Below are 7,977 nucleotides of genomic sequence, written 5' to 3' on the forward strand. Positions count from 1 at the left end.
CAGTCACAAAAAAAACGGAGGACGGGCCCCCCCCCCCCCACAACAACACAAACGCAATCAGAGTGGCATCTGATGGTAAGGTGGAATAACAGTTAGCTGTCTTCATTGTCCACCTCGGTCACTCTTCGCACACACTCTCACTGGGAATGGAAACATACGGCAGAGCTCCTTATGATGAGAGGGGATCTATTTTATTCAGATTAATCCAAAACTGAAGCATGCCTGTCGACGGAGGGACAGTTCTTTTCAATCTGTCATCGTTGAAGTCACGCGCGCCTGACACCACGATTCATTTGTCTTGTCGTCACTGACAGTCGGATTTTCCCACAGCACTCCCGTGAAGAGTCGCACAGAGATTTTAGAGATGGCATGAAGAAAGTGTGGGGGAATAAAAGACAACATACTGTGATAAGGAACAGTCATTTCATTAATGCAAATAAGCCTGAAAATGCTATGAACAGCACTGAAAATCCCACATTAGTTATGTATTTTCAATTCCTAACACTTTTTAAAAAGGAAAGATGAAAAAGAAGTCTTGAGTGTCATGGTCTAAAAAAATCATGTTAACCAGACATGTTTCTGAATGGAAATTGCAAAGAATTGAACAATTCTGGTTTTGATTCCTATGGACGATTCCGGTTCCTTGACAGTTCCATTACAGAATAAATTTCAGAATTTCAAAAATCAATAAATGTTAAACAATTATTGCAAAAGGTGTCTTTGCACAAGCTTTACGAGGTGAATCGGACTGGTTGCATAAGCTGCATCAGACTGATTTGTTGGTCATTCATTCAAAGTCATTCATTTCCAATGGAGACAAGTATCGGAAGTGTATGAATTTCAGACCTTTTATGTGTACACGTAATTTTTAAATCTGATTTGAGTTTTGGATATATAAAAATATTTTTTGGAAATTTTGCAACTAAAATATGCGACTGCCAGACTGGATGTGATGCATTCTTATCAAAACTGACCGTGACAGTAGAATTACCAATATTTTTGGCGTACAATTTTATTTCTACTAATGCGCGGTTTTACCATGCTGAATTTTAACTGGTTCACTACCAATTTGTATGTTTTGTTTAGAGGGCGATCAATGCGGCAATCGTTACCCTCTGCTTATTCACCATGATAAAATGAATAACTGGAATTAATGATTTGATGACACTCAGTCTGCCTAAACCACCATTTTATAGAAATAGTGTTTAATGTTTTATTAAAAAAATATTGGTAATTCTTACCTTGTGTTAATTTTTAATTAAAATACATTGCATTAGGTCAGGCGGTCGCAAACCGTCTGGCCACATAAGTTCAAATATTTCAACTCATTCAAAGCTCAAATCAGATGTGAAATTTCCACATGCGCATATGGTTGGAACACCATGTAGCTCCCGTTGAGTTTTTATTCAGGTGCTCAGTTCCCAATCCTACATTTACTGTAAGCTAGGGTGGATGATGTATTGGCAGTGCTAAACATGTAGGTCGCTGTTAGTCCTGTTTATTTATTTATTTATTTTCAATTTCTCTCTCCTTCAATGTCTTTCTCATTCCCCAGCCTCCTCCGGCCCGGCCCAGCCTGCCCAGCCCCTGCTATTTGTAAGTTTGATTTGGAGCGCTGGGTCAGCACATAAACTCAGCCTGCTATCTGTCCACTGCTCTAAGTGGCCTTTTCACATGGGAGGGTGGGAGGTGCTGAGTGGCCTTCCAGTAGCATCTCTTGACATTTACAGTAGTGTTCTCTCTCTCTCTCTTACTCTATCTCTCTCTTACACTCTCTCTTTTCCTCCAGGCATCCACCCTGCAGCCATAAATGAGAATGCTTTATGACAGGTCACGCTCCATTTTTTCCTGTGGTCAGGAGCTGCTGTGTGGTGTGTGTCCTCACAATGGCCTAGGAAACTAACAGGTTTGTGGAGGGATGCTTGGGAGAAACACTCAGAAAGGGACATTTAGATGAGTTAAACTTACCAGTAACCAACGTTTCAGCATTTTACAATGGAAAACAGCCTTTTGCATATGAAATCACAGAGTAACATTGTTGCTGCTTTTGATGGGTTCTGAAATTACTCAGATTTGGGTGTCTGCTGTATTTATAACACAACTACTGAAGGTAATGACAGAAAAAAAAACACTTGTTCCTCAGAGACACGGTGTTAAGTGAACAGGTAGATTTCTTCTTATTCCCAAAGCTTTAGGAAAGCGCAACATGCTGAATCAACCACTGACCTGTAACCCATTTAAAGCTCAATGCAAGTTTAATTCCTCTAGCCCCATCTTAAGTTTGCGAGATGGAGAGGTTTTTAGCTTTGCACTTGATGCAGACTCAAGCTGTGTCCAGGTCTCTCTACTTCACACTGCCTTTTATATATGCTTGGGGGATACAGCGCCCCAAACAACTGAATATTTCATCACAGCCTCCCCCTGAGAGATGTACTTGAATCTTGCAGCACTGCAATGTCTTCTCATCCTGGTCTGCACTCACCGTGCAACAGTGATCAATAGACGTGTCATGAGTGCTTTACTCAGCCTCTGTTACACTGTGGCATGACAGAGGTGATGAGAATCTAATGTCTTACTTAAGAATAATAAATGATTAATGCAGATTGAATCCCAAAGGGGTTTTTAACATGAAACACAAAGCTTCTGGTAATCCTTCACAATGTTGCGGGCAATAAAAAACACTTTCATATTTTGAAAAATGCTAATTGTGTTTCCTTGTCATGGCAACATGACATCATAACCTTCAGTCTCTCCCTTTTATAATTTTGTCCTCTGGCATTGAAGATTGCTAGTGGTGAAAATGAAAAGGCAAACAAAATTATTAATATTTAATTCTCTGAGGCTTACAGACTCTGAGCTTACAGGACATGACACTTCATTTTTTCATTTATTAATTTATTTTAAAAACACATTAAAAGTGCAGTTCATATAAACAATGACTTATACACACATTTGATAAGCTTATTTTTTACATTAAATTGAAACCTCTTTAAAATTCTTTCAAAACCATACGAAACCAACATAAATACTCAATGAAGCCATACTATTACAAACTATAACATAAATTATATTTCTAAGAACTTAACGTGTTTTTTTACACTATTTAAAGAAAAAAAATTCTTTATCATGGACACTATTATTTTTCATTGACCTAACTATTCAGCCTCACACCGCACAACCATTTAAAACTATTTAAATGTTTCCAAAGCTTTGAAAAAGATGAATGTGCTTGATATAAGTGAGAGTATGCAGATCACACGTTATTAGAGAGGACAATTTAGATGAGCTGGCGTAAATATGAATGAAACGAGTGAGCTAGAAAAGTGTTCAGCGGCAGTACAATGTGCTCCTCTCACCGCTGGGAATACAGAACTGCTGATCGGTAGGGAAAACCGAACTATTCTAAATTCAAACCACAAGAGTTCAAGCGTCTACAAGAGAATGTCAAATATCTGTAAGTGTGTTATTTGCTGCGTGAAGCTCATTGTAAATTCAGACTGGGCATCAGTTTTTTTAATGTGCGGGCAATTTCTGACACTGCTAGAATGACTTGAAAATGTTCAAATATGGCAGACCATATCAAAAGGCTAATATTCAAGCCAGATGTTGCATTTTTCTTCATTAATAAGAGATGCTCATTCTGTTTATGCAGCAGTTTCATTTTTGCAATGTTTCTACAAAAATTTCTGGACAAGTATACAAGCTGCTAACTCTTTGTGAGTCAATACTTAATGCAAAAACACTGTATTCTTTCCTGTTTCATTCAGAAGATGTTTGACATTGAGCTGTGTGGCTACGGTACATGATGCTGTAGAGTCTGTTCTGGCTGTAGGCTGTAGCTGTGAAGAGGTCAGACAATCACTGAGGTCTGGTTCCACAGAGGAAGGTCACTTAGCCTATACATCTGTTCCAGCCCAGCAGTCTTCAGATACTATCACAGCAGCAGGGCCAATTCCTTTTATCATTAACTAGTTCCTCTTCTTCTTCAACTAATGAGAAATCTGATGGATCGATTTAACTTTTACTGTGGTGTAAAAAATGTATTTTACCAAGAGTAAAGATTACATTTTGCCATCATTTACAAAAAAAAAAAATCCAATACTATCTCATCATCTCAATTCATACCTATTTTACATTTTGACAAAATAGTGGCTAATTTGTAGGAATTTGCACAATCTAATTTGTATGTTTTCATATGATCTTCTTATGCCCCATTGACGGTTAAGTTTAGGGGTGAACCTTCATGCTTTTTTCTAAAAATCTTACATTTGCGCATGTATGGGGTTAGTTGTTACTAATGGTAACTAGGATACAACTAGTCAATTAAATTGAGTGTTTTTAATTTTTCTAACTTTGTTAAGAGTTTTTTGTTTAATTAACTATTTATCACTGATTAATAGTGATACCCCACCACACTGACAATTATTTTTCTACATTTCTAAAAATAGTACATTTTACATATGTATTTGTGATTTGTACAAATTCATGCGAAATCGCCACCTTGTAAAATAATTGTTTTCTCAGGATATCGGGCTGGTTGTTCCAAATGGTAAATATAGGAAGAACTAGGCTAGTAAAATAAGAACGTCTCAGGTTACGTATGTAACCATGGTTCCCTGAGTAGGGAACGAGACACTCTAGGATTCGCTATGGGGAACGCCTCGATATGACCCGTGTCTGAAGCATACATTCAAAATAACAACAACACGTTGGAACACATCATCCTCTTCTTTGTCTGAAGCTTGCATCCGAAGCATGGCAAGGAAACTAGAGGACGCAATGTCTCGTTCCCTACTCAGGGAACCATGGTTACATACATAACCTGAGACGTTCCCTTTCAAGGGAACTTCGAACTGCGTCCTCTAGGGGTCGCAATGGGGAATGGTATACCCATGCCACCATGCTGAGGGGAGTGCATGCCAAACCCCAGGAGAGCACTAAGTACCAACTCTACCAAAGCTTTAAGGGAGTTGCCCCGGGACGTTAGACGGCTGTCAGTGACATCATCTCCTACGGCCAAAGGCCTAAGCTACATACCCCATAAACTTACCTGTTAGGGCCAGGACTCCTGGGCCCAGGGTAGAGCTCAAAGGCTTGGAATCAGGAAGAGATTCCTTTAAGGGGATACGACCAAGTGCCTAGAATCGTACTAGGTCTTGGCCTGTCACCCAGGGGTCTACCGCTTGCTCTGCATGAGCTTGCTGAAGGAACTGTCTCAACAGACCCCTAGTAGCAACACCCTGTTAAAGTAGGTATCCTGAGGATACATAGGTAGATTGGTGCCCAAGGTGGAACAGGGGCCTGACCAACTCAAAGAAAGGGCACGAAGCCGCAGCGCGTAACTCCTACCATACAGGATTTTAGAAAGAATGCAAAATGCTTAATGTGCGAACTTACCACAGCGTGGATTTTAGGAAGTGCACTGGGACTTCTCGTGCGCACTTATTCACACAACCACCAGCACCCCTGCATTGTTCGGGCACAGACCTGGACCTTCATGGAATGAAGGTTTTGAAGGCCACTGAGCGCGCCTTCGCCTCCCTAAACTTCTCGACCACCGTCTCGACGGAGGTACCAAAAAGTTCGGAAGGCGAAACCGGAGCATCGAGGAGAAAGCCCTTCTCTTTCTTCCCGATATCTGCCAGGTTCACCCACAGATGTCTCTCCGTTACTATCATGGTCGCCATAGATCTGCCCATAGCAGAGGCGGCCTGCTTAGTAGCATGGAGAGCAAGATCCGTGGTGCGGCGCAGATCAGCTACCTCGTCAGTGGAAAGGTCCTCCCCTTTATCCAGGTCTTTCAGCAGATCAGCCTTGTACGCCTGAAGCACCACCATCGTGTGCAACGAAGCGACAGCCTGACCTGTTGCTGCGTATGCTCTGCCATTTAAGCGAGATGTATCCTGAAGGGGCTTAGATGGCAAGGAGGGAGCCTTGAGAGAGGATGTCTCACCCACAGAGAGATAGCTAGCCAGCATCTCTTCTATAGGGGGCATCCTCTCATAGCCGCTTTCGTGCATCTCCTCGATGTTGGCATAACTCGTATGCTGGAACCTATGGATGCAGGAGGAAAACGGCCTCCTCCATTCCTTCTCAATCTCCGTATGGAGATCAGGAAGAAAAGGAAGGCTCACTTGAGCTGTGGGGCTATGGTCAGAACGATAGCGCTCGTCGAGACGACTTCGCGGCGCCATCTTCCTGGCCCGCTTCCATGGCAAGTCAAGCCTCGCCGTGACACGTTCCATAACCTCCAATAGCTCATCATATACAGGGCAGGAGGATTGGGAGGGCTCAGCCTCAACTTCTTCGCCCCCCTCAGACATCTCCTGCTCTTCCTGGGCAGAACCCAGCAGAGCACTGGCTGCTGGATCAGATGATGTTAGGGAAATCACATCATCATTCTCCAACGGCTCACCCTCATCCGCGGCCGACGAGTGCGAGAGGGGAAGAAAAGATCGTTCTTACCATTGGAATGCACACTTCAAACAAAACAGTCACTTGAAGATGAAGAAGAGGATGACGTGTTCTTCCAGTGCCTCTTTATACTGTGGTTGCACCGGTAGTGACGTCATAGGCTGTCGCCGGCCAACGTGTTGTTTTGAATGTATACTTCAGACACGGGTCACGTCGAGGCGTTCCCCATAGCGACCCCTAGAGGACACAGTTCGAAATTCCCTTGAAAGGGAATTACATTTAGGGTTTCCTTTTTTTTCTAAACTGCACACTTTTTCTTCTATCTTTGTTGGCAAGAGTTGTTTTGCTTAAACCATTTATTATTGTCTAGTCGTAACTATGTTACTTTTGGGGAAGTGGTGGCTAATTTCGTAGATCCCTTAACCCTACCCAATACCTAACAACTACCTTACTAATGATTAATAAGCAGCAAATTAGGAGTTTACTAAGGCAAAAGGCATAGTTAATAGTGAGAATTGGTCCCCAGACTAAAGCATGACCAAACATCAATATTAAATTTAGCATGTTTTTTTTTTGCATTTTGCACTTATCTATCTTTGTTGGTAAGAGTTTTTGCTTAATAAACCATTTATCATAGCAATCAGGAAAAAAAGAAGAAAAAAATAATGTAATACATGAGCTCTGAATATAGTCATAATGCATTGAATGATATCTACGTTATCCTTCACATATCTTTTTTGTTCTCTGAAATTGATGATATTGTATGCAATAAAAAGTTGTGATATTACCTATACGACCAGTATATGTCAGCAGTCGTCTCCTAAGTAGGACAGGTTAAAGTGGTGTTGTTTCTCATAAGGAACATAGTGGAAGGTGACACACCTCATATGTTGAGCACAGGCATGAGACATCACATGAATAGTTGGAGTAGTGCTTCTGGAATATTTGCACCATGTGATGGGTACTCAGGCATCAGAAACGGCCTCTTTAACACTCTCTTTATTGGTCCTTTTCCCAGCACCTGCAGCCAGAGTGTGACATTTCTGCCACATTCTGAGCTCCATGTCAATAGCCAGTGAATTTAGTACCATTAAATAGACCACATGGCTGAGCAAACTGCCTGTTTGATCATTTTTCCACGACACATTGAGTGGGCATGGTCAGGAGGAATGTATATATATATATATATATATATATATATAATACACACACACACACACACCCCTTCATTTTGAAAGACGCCATATTTATGGAACAAAGTAAATACATATATGAATGCAATTTTACTTTTACTTTGTTATATATATATATATATATATATATTTATATATTTGTGTGTGTGTGTGTGTGTGTTTTAAGGGGGACATTTTCCCTCATCTTACACTACACTACAGACCTGACCTGCACATCACCTGTTTTGAGTTTGAGCTCCGTCAAGTTAATTCTTTGTCGTCTAATTTTTTATCTTAAAATCAGTTTTATACACCATCCTTTTTCAGTTTTATAACGTGTGAATATATCCCCTATCGTATTCTACAACAAAAACAATCAGAGCGCTTTGTT

Source organism: Sinocyclocheilus grahami, unplaced genomic scaffold (genome assembly GCF_001515645.1).
Source record: "Sinocyclocheilus grahami isolate Dianchi unplaced genomic scaffold, SAMN03320097.WGS_v1.1 scaffold941.1, whole genome shotgun sequence".
In the NCBI taxonomy this organism is placed as follows: domain Eukaryota; kingdom Metazoa; phylum Chordata; class Actinopteri; order Cypriniformes; family Cyprinidae; genus Sinocyclocheilus; species Sinocyclocheilus grahami.